The sequence below is a fragment of the Monodon monoceros genome, unplaced genomic scaffold (assembly GCF_005190385.1).
Source record: "Monodon monoceros isolate NGI ecotype Baffin Bay Population unplaced genomic scaffold, NGI_Narwhal_1 Super_Scaffold_18, whole genome shotgun sequence".
In the NCBI taxonomy this organism is placed as follows: Eukaryota; Metazoa; Chordata; class Mammalia; order Artiodactyla; family Monodontidae; genus Monodon; species Monodon monoceros.
This window is the reverse complement of record NW_021703774.1, coordinates 141,411,872-141,427,888: the sequence shown is the minus strand read 5'-3', so window position 1 is coordinate 141,427,888 and position 16,017 is coordinate 141,411,872. Positions and strand designations below refer to the sequence as shown.

Here is a 16,017-nt window from a genome sequence, read left to right as displayed (position 1 = left end):
TCCATGAGCCATGGCCGCTGAGCCTGCGCATCCAGAGCCTGTGCTCCGCAATGGGAGAGGCCACAACAGTGAGAGGCCCACGTACCACAAAAAAAAAACAAAAACAAACAAAAAACCCCACAAACACATGGAGGCTAAACAATATGTTACTAAATAACCAAGAGATCACTGAAAAAATCAAAGAGGAAATCAAAAAATACGTAGAGACAAATGACAATGAAAACATGACAATCCAAAACCTATGGGATGCAGCAAAAGCAGTTCTAAGAGGGAAGTTTATAGCTATACCAGCCTATCTTAAGAAACAAGAAAAATCTCAAATAAACAATCTAATCTTACACCTAAAGGAAATAGAGAAAGAAGAACAAACAAAACCCAAAGTTAGCAGAAGGAAAGAAATCATAAACATCAGAGTAGAAATAGATGAAATAGAAACAAAGAAAACAATAGCAAAGACCAATAAAACTAAAATCTGGTTCTTTGAGAAGATAAACCATTAGCTAGACTCATCAAGAAAAAGAGGGAGAGGACTCAAATCAATAAAATTAGAAATGGAAAAGGAGAAGTTACAACAGACACCACAGAAATACAAAGCATCCTAAGAGACTACTACAAGCAACTCTATGCTAATGAAATGGACAACCTGAAAGAAATGGAGAAATTCTTAGAAAGGTATAACCTTCCAAGACTGAACCAGGAAGAAACAGAAAATATGAACAGACCAATCACAAGTAATGAAATTGAAACTGTGATTAAAAATCTTCCAACAAACAGAAGTCCAGGACCAGATGGCTTCATGGGTGAATTCTATCAAACATTTAGAGAAGAGCTAACACCCATCCTTCTCAAACTCTTCCAAAAATTTCAGAGGAAGAAACACTCCCAAAATCATTCTATGAGGCCACCATCATCCTGATCCCAAAACCAGACAAAGATACTACAAAAAAAAAAAATTACAGACCAATATCACTGATGAATATAGATGCAGAAATCGTCAAAAAATACTAGCAAACAGAATCCAACAACACATTAAAAGGATCATACACCATGATCAAGTGGGGTTTATTCCAGAGATGCAAGGATTCTTCAATATACGTAAATCAATCAATGTGATACACCATATTAACAAATTGAAGAATAAAAACCATATGATCATCTCAATAGATGCAGAAAAAGCTTTTGGCAAAATTCAACACCCATTTATGATAAAAACTCTCCAGAAAGTGGGCCTAGAGGGAAGCTACCTCAACATAATAAAGGCCATATACGACAAACCCACAGCAAACATTATTCTCAATGGTGAAAAATTGAAAGCATTTCCTCTAAAACTGGAACAAGACAAGGATGTCCACTCTCATCAGTATTATTCATAGTTTTGGAAGTCCTAGCCACGGCAATCAGAGAAGAAAAAGAAATAAAAGGAATACAAATTGGAAACGAAGAAGTAAAACTGTCACTGTTTGCAGATAACATGATACTATACATAGAGAATCCTAAAAATGCCACCAGAAAACTACTAGAGCTAATCAATGAATTTGGTAAAGTTGCAGGATACAAAGTTAACGCACAGAAGTCTCTTGCATTCCTATACACTAATGATGAAAAATCTGAAAGAGAAATTAAGGAAACACTCACATTTACCACTGCAACAAAAAGAATAAAATACCTAGGAATAAACCTACCTACGGAGACAAAAGACCTGTATGCAGAAAACTATAAGACACTGATAAAAGAAGTAATGATGATACCAACAGATGGAGAGATATACCGTGTTCTTGGTTTGGAAGAATCAATATTGTGAAAATGACTCTACTACCCAAAGCAATCTACAGATTCAATGCAATCCCTATCAAATTACCAATGGCATTTTTTACAGAACTAGAACAAAAATCTTAATATTTGTATGGAGACACAAAAGACCCTGAATAATCACAGCAATCTTGAGGGAAAAAAATGGAGCTGGAGGAATCATACTCCCTGACTTCTGACTATACCACAAAGTTACAGTAATCAAGACAATATGGTAATGGCACAAAAAGAGAAACATAGATCAATGGAACAAGATAGAAAGCCAAGAGATAAACCCATGCACCTATGGTCAACTAATCTATGACAAAGGAGGCAAGGATATACAATGGAGAAAAGACAGTCTCTTCAATAAGTGGTGCTGGGAAAACTGGGCAGGTACATGTAAAAGTATGAAATTAGAACACTCCCTAACACCATACACAGAAATAAACTCAAAATGGATTCGCGACCTAAATGTAAGACCGGACACTATAAAACTCTTAGAGGAAAACATAGGAAGAACCCTCTTTGACATAAATCACAGCAAGATCTTTTTTGATCCACCTCCTAGAGTAATGGAAATAAAACCAAAAATGAACAAATGGGACCTAATGGAACTTAAAAGCTTTTTCACAGCAAAGGAAACCATAAACAAGACGAAAAGACAGCCCTCAGAATGGGAGAAAGTATTTCCAAACAAATCAAAGGACAAAGGATTAATCTCCAAAATATATAAACAGCTCATGCAGCTCAATATTAAAGAAACAACCCAATCCAAAAATGGGCAGAAGACCTAAATAGACATTTCTCCAAAGAAGACATACAGATGGCCAAGAAGCACATGAAAAGCTATTCAACATCATTAATTATTAGAGAAATGCAAATCAAAACTACAATGAGGTATCACCTCACACCAGTTAGAATGGGCATCATCAGGAAATCTACAAACAACAAATGCTGGAGAGGGTGTGGAGAAAAGGGAACCCTCTTGCACTGTTGGTGGGAATGTACATTATTGATACTGCCACTATGGAGAACAGTATGGAGGTTCCTCAAAAAACTAAAAATAGAATTACCATATGACCCAGCAATCCCAGTACTGGGCATATACCCAGAGAAAACCATAATTCAAAAAGATACATGCACCCCAATGTTCATTGCAGCACGCCAGCACTATTTACAATAGCCAGGTCATGGAAGCAAACTAAATGCCCATTGACAGACGAATGGATAAAGAAGTTGTGGTACATATATACAATGGAATATTACTCAGCCATAAAAGGGAACAAAATTGAGTCATTTGTTGAGACATGGACGGATCTAGAGACTGTCAGAGTGAAGTAAGTCAGAGTGAAGTAAGTCAGAAAGAGAAAACAAATATCGTATATTAAAGCATGTATGTGGAACCTAGAAAAATGGTACAGATGAACCGGTTTGCAGGGCAGAAGTTGAGACACAGATGTAGAGAACAAACGTATGGACACCAGGCGGGGAAAGCTGTTGGGGGTTGGGGATGGTGGTGTGCTGAATTGGGCGATTGGGATTGACATGTATACACTGATGTGTATAAAATTGATGACTAATAAGAACCTGCTGTATAAAAAAATAAATTAAATTAAATTAAAAAAATTAAAAAAATACTAATACTAAAGTTTCTTTGGGTTATTTGTATGGAAATATGTTAATATAAATGTTTCAGACATTACATGAAATTCCTAAAAATCTTATATGTTCTGGTATAATGTTATAAGTCATAATTCTAGTTATTACTTTAAAATGTATATCTCAGAAGTAACTAAATTTCCTTGTCAATTGCATTGTTATGAACTTTCAACAAATCTTTAACCGTGGTCATTTTTAAGTCTTTTGTCATTTACAGACAGTTCTGGGTGTACTCTGATGATTTTGCAAAAATGTTCCTATAAAAGGGTTTCATCTTCAAGGAATTCATGGAAAAGACTCTGACAAGTACAGGTTTCTGGTAACTGACTATACTGCTGAACTGAATGAATAAGCATTTTCAGAACTCTAATGGAAAACTGATGAATTCATAAAAGTGCTAACAAAAGATCAAGATAAAAAAATTAATTACATAGGACAGAGTGAACTGATGAGGATGATTATAATTTTGTGACTTTCTGTTTGAATAATTAAAAAAAGATACATTAAGAATCAATATTGTTAAAATGACCACACTACTTATGGCAATCTACAGATTCAATGCAATCCCTATCAAAATACCAATGGCACTTTTCACAGAACTAAAACAAATAATTTTAAAATTTGTATGGAAACAAAAAAGACCCCAATTAGCCAAAACAATATTAAGAAGAGCAGAGCTGGAAGAATCAAACTCCCTGACTTCAGACTATACTACAAAGCTACAGCAATCAAAAAAAATATGGTACTGGCACAAAACAGACACATAGATTCATGCAACAGGATAGAGAGCCCAGAAATAAATACACACACTTATGGTAAATTAATCTTTGACAAAGTAGGCAAGAATATACAATGAAGAAAAGACAGTCTCTTGAATAAGTGGTGCTGGGATAACTGGATAGCTACATGTAAAAGAATGAAGTTAGAACATTCTCTAACATCACATACAAAAATAAGCTCAAAATGGATTAAAGACCTAAATGTAAGACCAGATACTATAAAACTCCTAGAGGAAAACATAGGCAGAACATTCTATGACATAAATCACAGCAACTTTTTTGGATCCACCTCCTAAAATAAAGGGAAAAAAACAAAAACAAATAAATGGGACCTAATTAAACTTAAAAGCTTCTGCACAGCAAAGGAAACCATCAACAAAACAAAAAGACAACCTACTGAATGGGAGGAGAAAATATTTGCAAATGATACGAAGGATAAGGGATTAATATCCAACATATATAAATAGCTCAACACACACACACACACACACACACACAAATCCAATTAAAAAATGGGCAGAAGAACTGAAAAGACATTTTTCCAAAGAGGAAATACAGATGGCCAACATGCACATGTCAATATCGCTAATCATCAGAAAATGCAAATCAAAACCACAATGAGTTGTCACCTCACAACTGTCAGAATGCCTATCATCAAAAAGAACACAAATAACAGTGTTAGTGAGGATGTGGAGAAAAGGGAACCTTCCTACACTGTTGGTAGCTATGTAAATTGGTGTAGCCACTGTGGAAAACAGTACAGAGGTTTCTCAAAAAACTAAAATTAGAACTACCATATGACCCAGCAATTCCACTCCTGGGTATAAATCTGAAAGAAAAAGAAAAACCAAAAAGATACATGCACCACAATATTCATAGCAGCATTATTTACAATTGCCAAGATATGGAAGCAACATAAGTAGTCATCAAGAAGTGGCCATAAAGAAGATGTGGTATAGATATATACAATGGAATACTACTCAGCCATAAAAAAGAATGAAATTTTGCCATTTGCAACAACATGGATGGACTTGGAGGGCATTATGCTAAGTGAAATAAGTCAGACAGAGAAAGACTAACACTATATGATAGCATTTACATGTGGAACCTAAAAAATACAACAAACCAGTGAATATAACAAAAAAGAAGCAGACTCTCAGGTATAGAGAACAAACTAGTGGTTTGCAATGAGTGGAAGGGCAATATAGGGATGGGAGACAGGGATGTACAAACTACTGGGTGTAAGGTAGGATACAAGGATGTATTGTACAATACAGGGAATATAGCCAATATTTTATAATAAATGTAAATGAAGTGTAGCCTTTAAAAACTGTATTAAAATTTTTTTAAAAAAGAAAGAAATGCTTACTTGGGGGATAATATTATAAAAGTAAAGAAATAATTTCCATAAAAATCAGGACACTGGATTGTTCTCACGGATGAAAGAGGGCTGCGATTTTAAGGGACTACAGAGAGGGCTACTGGGATGGCTGGCTAGATTCTATATCCTGATGGGGCAGGTGGTTAAGATGCTCATCTTGGAAAAAATCATCTAGCAACATATATCTTATGCAATATTCTGTATCTGAGTTATAGTTATCAGTTTTAAAAGCATAAAAATTAAAAATGACATGTTCAGGACTTCCCTGGTGGTCCACTGGCTAAGACTCTGTGCTCCCAATGCCGGGGGCCCGGGTTCGATCCCTGGTCACAGAACTAGATCTCACGTGCCACAACTAAGAGTTCGTATGCCACAACTAAAAGATCCCGTGTGCTGCAACTAAGACCCGGCACAGCCAAATAAATAATTTAAAAAAAAATGACGTGTTCAAAGTAGCAACAATATGACCGATAACTTTACCAAAACAATAGAATGATAGCTTGAAAGTGCTGAAAGAAAATAACTGCCAACTTAGAATTCCATAACCAGAAAAAAAGTATCTTCCATAAACTGAGTTAAAATAAACTTTCAAACAAAAGAAAAAAACAAAACAATAAACCTGGTAGAATTCATCTGCAATAATGAATTGCAGGCTAAAGGAAATACTAGAATTCAATAATGAATTGCACGCTAAAGGAAATAACTAGAGTATTATGAAAGAGGAAGCCTGGAGATGCAGTGCAGAATGAAGAGCCACAAAATGGTAAAATATGATTACATCTAAATGAGCATCACCTATATAAAATATAATGATGCGATATGATGCTTAAAATATACAAACAATAAAAACAGCCTAATAATAGTATGTTAAGTGAGGAGGAAAATAATAAAATTAATATGTTCATTTATATTCAACTTTAAAAAAATACTTGTTTTTAATCTTTAATGTAACCATCAAAATAATAAAAAAAGAAAGTAGCACAAGTTAATGTGGTAGGAAATAAAATAATACATGCTCAAGCCAAAAAGAGGCAAAATAGAAGGAAATACATAATATAGAAGGGGTAGAATGAATAGAAAACAGTAGATTTATATCCAAATATATCAGTAGGTATGTTTAATATGAACAGACTAAATACTACAATTAAAACACAATGATTGCCACACTGTATAAAAATGTCAATATATGCTATTTTAAAAATCCCCTTAAATATCAACAGAAAGGTTCAAAGTGTAAGAATGAAAAAATATATATTCATTCCTCTAAAACACTAAGCATATAAAGCTATTTTAGCTATAGCAATATCAAATAAAGCAGACCTAAAGAAACATTATTACTAGAAATAAAGACATTAAATAAATACTATAATTCCATTTATATGCATCTAATCACATAGCTCCAAAATATACAAAGCTGAAATTGTTAGAACAGGCAAATTAAAACAGGCAAATTATATTGGGAGATTTTAAAGAAGTGTCTCTCAGTATCTGATAGAATTGGCAGACAAGAAAAAGTCAGTAAGGATAAAGAAAAACTGAACCACATTAGCAAACGTGACCTAGTTGTCAAGCACACTAAACTCAACAAAAACAGATATCATGTGTTTTTTCTTAAGTGTACTTGGAATAAAAAAATGACCATATCCTGGGCATAAATAAGGTCTCAAAAATTTCAGAAGACTGAAAAATCAAGTGTTCTCAAGACATGGCAGAATAAAGCAAAAAAATTTTTTAAAAAGAAAAAATAAAATTCCCCCACCCAAAGAATGTTTGGAAATCTACAAATACACTTTTAAATAACCCAAAGGTAAAAGAAAAATTACAAAGGAGATTAGAAATAGTAGTGAAATTATGACACTACTTAGAAAGAAATCTATAGTCTTAAATACATGTATACATTAGGAGAAAGCCTAAATTTAATCATGTGAATAGTCACCAAAAGTTTTTAAGAGAAAGATAAGCAAATTAATTCCACAGAAAGGAGAAGAAAAGAAATGATATAGACCAAAAATTAATAATGTAGGAAAAATACATACAATAGAGAAATAAAACCAAAAGTTGGTTTTTCAGAGGAAAAAAGTAATAAATCTCATAATTCCTTTGTGAGACTTATAATAATCTCCCTTTTATCACCATCATAGAGAAGTGATTTAAAAAAAAAAACAAAAGCAAACATTTATTAAACACTTTCTATATGCCAGTGTCATTCTAAGTATGTTACATATACTAATTCTACTAATACAAGAAACCTATCAGGAAACTGTTAACAGAGAAGTAATTTGTTGAACAAACTGGTTCCAGACAGAGCCTTCATAAAACAGCACACAGCTGGTATGTAGTAGCAACTCAATTCATCTCAGCTAAACTTACTAATCAACTTCAAACTATTAAAATTTAAACCATACTATTCCCTGGCAAATCACATACCCTACCCTTCCTGATTTATTCTTTCATTATACTGTTTTGGCATATTTATATAAAAATCAGTACTTTTAAAAATAATTGGAGGATCTGGCAACATTGTGCCTGAATTCCTACATGGCAACACTTAACTAGGGCTGAGCAGTGGCTTTCTCCTACAGAGAGGTCATAGACTTACTTTCTCTATTGGTCACAATACTCAACACCTACCCTAACTTTTGAATGCATCTGACTTCATGACTTCCTGGATTTCAGGATAAAGTCTATGCTTCCTATTCTGCTTTTTCCACGATTTGGCCCAACAAGAACCTTCTGCTTTAACTGGATTATACCTAACAATTTCCAGAATGAGTTTTATATAAAAACATGAATTTCTAGAGAGTATAGGCTTATAGGATTAAGTCACATTCTCTTTATTTCTGTCAAAAGGCACCAGAAACTGGGGTTCAGATGCGATAGCAAAAGGACTGGGGTCTTTGTTGAAACGATCTTAGATTTTCTTGAATTAAGTCAAAATGCTGAGTGTTTTCTCCTCATTCAACTAGGTTTTATTTTCAATAGGATCTTTTGTGATCACTGACTTCCATTAGCTTGTTTGAGGTGGGTTCTCTTCAATTATAAAGGATTGGCAAACTATGTTTTACACTTCTCTGTACTAATCAAATATTTAATGATTTTTGAAGGACTTTTTCACTGTCCCAGAAGAGGCTCATATTTAAATTCTTTGTGAAATAAAAATACTTTGTTACTTTTAAAAATTCTTTGTGACGTAATGTAAAAAAACTTAATGTTTATATTTAATAAGGTTTACCATTCTCTGTGAGTGTCCTTCAAGCAGGTCCAACATGGACTTTGGTCTGACCTGTGTCTAGGGAGTGTGTTTCAGTGTACAGCTCACAATGTGTGTCTCTGGTATGTTACTGTTTGTTTCTGAACATGGATCTTGTTTTCACATGTTAAGGTTTAGGCATATTATTAGGCTTATATGTATCAGATTGTACTTTGTGGGTTTATCTCTGTAGAGCTTAGTGGTTAAGATCAAATAGTATTAATCTGGACTCAAATCTTGGCTCCAACCAACCTAAGTAGCCATGTGACCTTATATAGAAGTCACAACTTTTCTGAGGCTCAGTTCCTCATCTTTGAAATAGTACTTTTTAATAGTACTTACTTTGTAAGATTATTGTGCGGATAAAATGGAATAATAAATACATGTATAGTACCTGGACTATAGTGAATGTTTAATAGTTATTATTCCTATATAAATAATTTCAGTTTTTCTCTGGAAGAACAATAACATTTCCTACTTATGCTTTTTATTCTTATACTTAATCGTATACTAGGCCACACTGTTTTAATCTTTCACACTCATATTTTAGTTTATAAAATAATCACTGGATTATATAGGTTCCTTATGGAAAATCTGGTTTCATGAAAATATCCCCAGTGCTTTGCATAGTGCAAGGTACAGAGCATGTAGCTATTAGAGGAAAAATGTTCAATATATACTTAATGAAAGAACATAGGCAAAAAAAAAAAAAGACTAATTTGAAGAGTTTGTGTTCAGGCTGCTCTTAATGTAAAACCACTTAAGATACTGAGATTTAGTGTCCAGTGTAAGCCAACATGAGCCACCTTCCATTCGAGAAAGGCAGGTCAGAGACAAAACAAATTAGGTAATTAAAAGAAGTGATGTGACACATGGAGGCTAAACAATACACTACTTAATAACCAAGAGATCAGTGAAGAAATCAAAAAAACACCTAGAAACAAATGACAATGAAAACACGATGACCTAAAGACCTATGGGATGCAGCAAAAGCAGTTCTAAGAGGGAACTTTATAGCAATACAATCCTACCTTAAGAAACAGGAAACATCCCAAATAAACAACCTAAACTTGAACCTAAAACAATTAGAGAAAGAAGAACAAAAAAACCTCAAAGTTAGCAGAAGGAAAGAAATCATAAAGATCAGATCAGAAATAAATGAAAAAAAATGAAGGAAATGATAGCAAAGATCAATAAAACTAAAACCTGGTTCTTTGAGAAGACAAACAAAATTGATAAACCATTAGCCAGACTCATCAAGAAAAAAAGGGAAAAAAAGACTCAAATCAATAGAATTAGAAATGAAAAAGGAGAAGTAACAACTGACACTGCAGAAATATAAAGGATCATAAGAGATTACTACAAGCAACACTATGTCAATAAAATGGACAACCTGGAAGAAATGGACAAATTCTTAGAAATGCACAACCTGCCGAGACTGAACCAGGAAGAAATAGAAAATTTGAACAGACCAATCACAAGCACTGAAATTGAAACTGTGATTAAAAATCTTCAAAAAAACAAAAGCCCAAGACCAGATGGCTTCACAGGCGAATTCTAGCAAACATTTAGAGAAGAGCTGACACCTATCCTTCTCAAACTCTTCCAAAATATAGCAGAGGAAGGAACACTCCCAAACTCATTCTACGTGGCCACCATCATCCTGATACCAAAACCAGACAAAGATGACACAAAGAAAGAAAACTACAGGCCAATATCACTGATGAACATAGATGCAAAAATCCTCAACAAAATACTAGCAAACAGAATCCAACAGCACATTAAAAGGATCATACACCATGATCAAGTGGGGTTTATCCCAGGAATGCAAGGACTCTTCAATATACACAAATCAATCAATGTGAGATACACCATTTTAACAAATTGAAGAATAAAAACTATATGATCATCTCAATAGATGCAGAAAAAGCTTTTGACAAAATTCAACACCCATTTATGATAAAAACCCTCCAGAAAGCAGGCATAGAGGGAACTTACCTCAACACGATAAAGGCCACATATTACAAACCCACAGCCAACATCGTCCTCAATGGTGAAAAACTGAAACCATTTCCACTGTGATTAGGAGGAAGACAAGGGTGCTCACTCTCACCACTATTATTCAACATAGTTTTGGAAGTTTTAGCCCCAGCAATCAGAGAAGAAAAAGAAATAAAAGGAATCCAAGTCAGAAAAGAAGAAGTAAAGCTGTCACTGTTTGCAGATGACATGATACTATACATAGAGAAACCTAAAGATGCTACCAGAAAACTGCTAGAGCTAATTAATGAATTTGGTAAAGTAGCAGGATACAAAATTAATGCACAGAAATCTCTGGCATTCCTATACACTAATGATGAAAAATCTGAAAGTGAAATTAAGAAAACACTCCCAATTACCATTGCAACAAAAAGAATAAAATATCTAGGAATAAACCTACCTAAGGAGACAAAAGACCTGTATGCAGAAAATTATAAGACACTGATGAAAGAAATTAAAGATGATACAAAATAGATACAGAGATATACCATGTTCTTGGATTGGAAGAATCAACATTGTGAAAATGACTCTACTACCCAAAGCAATCTATAGACTCAATGCAATCCCTATCAAACTACCACTGGCATTTTTCACAGAACTGGAACAAAAAATTTCACAATCTGTATGGAAACACAAAAGAACCCAAATAGCCAAAGCAATCTTGAGAATGAAAAATGGAGCTGGAAGAATCAGGCTCCCTGACTTCAGACTATACTACAAAGCTACAGTAATCAAGACAGTATGGTACTGGCACAAAAACAGAAATATAGATCAATGGAACAGGATAGAAAGCCCAGAGATAAACCCACGCACATATGGTCACCTTATCTTTGATAAAGGAGGCAAGAATATACAGTGGAGAAAAGACAGCCTCTTCAATAAGTGCTGCTGGGAAAACTGGGCAGGTACATGTAAAAGTATGAAATTAGAACACTCCCTAACACCATACTCAAAAATAAACTCAAAATGGATTAAAGACCTAAATGTAAGGCCAGACACTATCAAACTCTTAGAGGAAAACATAGGCAGAACACTCTATGACATAAATCACAGCAAGATCCTTTTTGACCCACCTCCTAGAGAAATGGAAATAAAAATAAACAAATGGGACCTAATGAAACTTAAAAGCTTTTGCACAGCAAAAGAAACCATAAACAATACAAAAGACAACCCTCAGAATGGGAGAAAATATTTGCAAATGAAGCAACTGACAAAGGATTAATCTCCAAAATTTACAAGCAGCTCATGCAGCTCAATAAAAAACAAACAACCCAATCCAAAAATGGGTACAAGACCTAAATAGACATTTCTCCAAAGAAGATATACAGATTGCCAACAAACACATGAAAGAATGCTCAACATCATTAATCATTAGAGAAATGCAAATCAAAACTACAATGAGATATCATCTCACACTGGTCAGAATGGCCATCATCAAAAATCCAGAAACAATAAATGCTGGAGAGGGTGTGGAGAAAAGGGAACCCTCCTGCACTGTTGGTGGGAATGTAAATTGATACAGCCCCTATGGAGAACAGTATGGAGGTTCCTTAAAAAACTACAAATAGAATTACCATACAACCCAGCAATCCCACTACTGGGCATATACCCTGAGAAGACCACAATTCAAAAAGAGTCATGTACCAAAATGTTCTTTGCAGCTCTATTTACAATAGCCGGGACATGGAAGCAACCTAAGTGTCCATCAACAGATGAATGGATAAAGATGTGGTACATATATACAATGGAATATTACTCAGCCATAAAAAGAAACGAAATTGAGTTATTTGTAATGAGGTGTTTGGACCTAGATAGAGTCTGTCATACAGAGTGAAGTAAGTCAGAAAGAGAAAAACAAATACCGTATGCTAACACACATATATGGAATCTAAGAAAAAAAAAAAGTCATTAAGAACCTAGGGGTAAGACGGGAATAAAGACACAGGCCTACTAGAGAATGGACTTGAGGATATGGGGAGGAGGACGGGTAAGCTGTGACAAAGTGAGAGAATGGCATGGACATATATACACTTCCAAATGTAAGGTAGATAGCTAGTGGGAAGCAGCCACATAGCACAGGGAGATCAGCTCGGTGGTTTGTGATCACCTAGAGGGGTTGGATAGGGATGGTGGGAGGGAGGGAGATGCAAGAGGGAAGAGATATGGGAACTTATGTATATGTATAACTGATTCACTTTGTTATAAAGCAGAAACTAACACACCATTGTAAAGCAATTATACTCCAATAAGGATGTTAAAAAAAAAAAAAGTGATGTGATTGTCTTTCACTTCTGAGTAGGACGGGGTTGTTTGTGTGTGTGCGTGTACACGTATACTTATATATATATATATATATATTAAGGCATTAGAAAGCTGCTTAAACAACAGTACTAGTGATGCCAAGATTCCTGAGGGGAGAGGTGAGTTAATAGTCTGCAGCTGTTATTTTCCTGGGGGCATTTGTGGATTCTGAGAATAAAACAAAATGTTGAGAATCTATGCTTTGTCACAGGTCCACTGCCAGAGGACAAATATACCAGCAGTGTTTTGGCAGTCTTACTATGCTAGATGGACAAAATTAATAATCTGAGAGGCCAAAACTCAATGAGACACGATGGGTGCAAAACTGACCTGATGGGTCCCTCAAGACACTCGCAGAATGTCTGCAACTATGCAGAGTGAAGGGACAAAAAAAGCTCAGCAAAAGCCTCTGAAAAGCAGAAGCGATTTTCAGCTGTCTTGCCTGAGAAGATGAGAGTCATAAATAGTACCTATGAGAAGGAAGGGGCCTAGAACCACACCAACTCTCAGGTAAAAGCCCAAAGGCTGAAAATTAAGACTTGACAGTTTTGTTTTTTGGTTTTTTTTTTTTTTTTTTTTTTTTTTTTTTTAGGATTTAGAGAAAAACTGCAAAGATAAAGCGTTCCTGTACACAGGAACTTCACCCTTCACCCAGCTTCTCTTAATGTTAACATCTCATATAACCACAGTAAATTTTGCAAAAACCAAGAAATTAACATTGGTACAATGCTATTACCTAAACTGCAGACTTTATTTGGATTTCACCTGTTTTTCCAATAATGTACTTTTTCTGTTCCAGGATCCAATACAGGATACCATGTTGCATTTAGTCATCATTTCTCCTTAGTCTCCTCCAATCTGTGACAAGTTTCTGTTCTCCCTGTTTCTCATGATCTTCACATATTGGTCAGGTATTTTGTAAAAAATTTCTCAATTTTTAAAAAAATTATTTATTTATTTATGGCTGTGTTGGGTCTTCGTTTCTGTGCGAGGGCTTTCTCCAGCTGTGGCAAGCGGGGGCCACTCTTCATCGCGGTGCGCAGGCCTCTCACTATCGCGGCCTCTCTTGTTGCGGAGCACAGGCTCCAGACGCGCAGGCTCAGTAGTTGTGGTTCACGGGCCTAGTTGCTCCGCGGCATGTGGGATCTTCCCAGACCAGGGCTCGAACCTGTGTCCCCTGCATTGGCAGGCAGATTCTCAACCACTGCGCCACCAGGGAAGCCCTCAATTTGGTTTTGTCTGATGTATTCTCATGTTTAGACTAAGGTTATGGGTTCGGGGGAACCATATGACACAGACGTGCCCTTCACATCCCCTGATATCAAAGGATACATGCTATCAACATGAGTTATCACTAGTGATGTTAATCTTGATCACTTTGATAATAAGGTGGTGTCATTTGCCAGATTTCTCCACCTAAATTACTATTTCTTTTTTCCATGCTCTATTCTTAGACATAAACCAAGTCCAGCCCACACTCGAGAAGAATTAAGCTCTATCTCCTGGAACGGGCAATATCAACAATTATTATTTAGGATTCTTCTGTAAGGAAGATTGGTCCATTCTCACCGTTAGTCATTCATTGTTTCACTTACATCAGTGTGGACTCATGGATATTTATTTTATTGTTTGGATTATAATTGATACTAATGCTATTTATTTCATTGCTCAAATTATTCCAGAAATGGCCACTGGTGCTCAATCAGGTTGCTCCTGTGTCTTTTTTTTTTTTTTTTTGAGTTTTTATTTATTTTTTATACAGCAGGTTCTTATTTTCTATTTTATACATTAGTGTATAGATGCCAATCCCAATCTCCCAATTCATCACACCACCACCACCACCCCCCCGCTTTCTCCTCTTGCTGTCCATAGGTTTGTTCTCTACATCTATGTCTCTATTTTGATAAGCCCCTATTCCCCTCACCTTTCTTGAACAATTCCTCACTTTCCACACTACAAGATGTTCTATGCTAATCTTCTGTTTTCCCTGCTCCACCCTGAGAATTAGCTATTGCTCCAAGAAAAAAGCCCTGGTAACTTTCATAGAAAATAGGTATTTAGAAATACATGATAGGTATTAGATCTGGGAGCTGGGTGTCCTTGTTGCTATTGGGTTGTCACTCCTTCTAGGCCCTTTCAGAGGGCAAAGACAGGAAATATGTGTGTATACTAACCCATGTATATTCATATATCTATATCTCTGAATTAATCTATCTGTATATATTAAAATAAACATGAATTAAAACTGTCATCTCAGACTCTAATCCAACTTCCCAGGGTTCATTCTAGCTTTTTCCCGTCTTGTTTCTTTATAACTTCTTTTTTCTGACAATAAGAAACCTGGTTGTTTTATCCACAATTTATTTACTTATTTATCCAACTCTCATATAGATGTAATTTCAGAATTGTTAGTCCATATCCCTGTATGAAACACATTTATCTACTAGAGCAGGGGTTGGCAAACAGCTCCCAGGGCAATTCTGGCCCTTTGCCTGTTTTGGTATGGCTGATAGCTGAAAGTAATTTTTACATTTTTAAATGACTGGGGGGATAAAACAGAATATTTCATGAAAATTACATGAAATTCACATTTTAGTGTACATGGATAAAGTTTTATTGAAACACAGTCATGCTCATTTGTTTATGTGTTGTCTATGACTGCTTTCATGCCATATCAACAGAGCTGAGTAGTTGTGACAGGGACCCTATGGCACACAGACTCACAAAATATTTACTATCTGGCTCCTTCCAGAAAAAGTTTGGTGATCCCTAAACAAGAATACAGTGATCATGTAGTTCTTTTTGGCTTTAGTGTT

At 35.2% G+C, this 16,017-nt stretch overlaps 1 protein-coding gene across 2 annotated transcripts in view; it reads right to left on the bottom strand.

Annotated features, from left to right (window-relative positions):
- The window catches only part of SPATA6 (spermatogenesis associated 6), a 153,972-nt gene that overhangs the window by 32,499 nt on the left and 105,456 nt on the right, over positions 1 to 16,017 (bottom strand). The window lies entirely within an intron of this gene.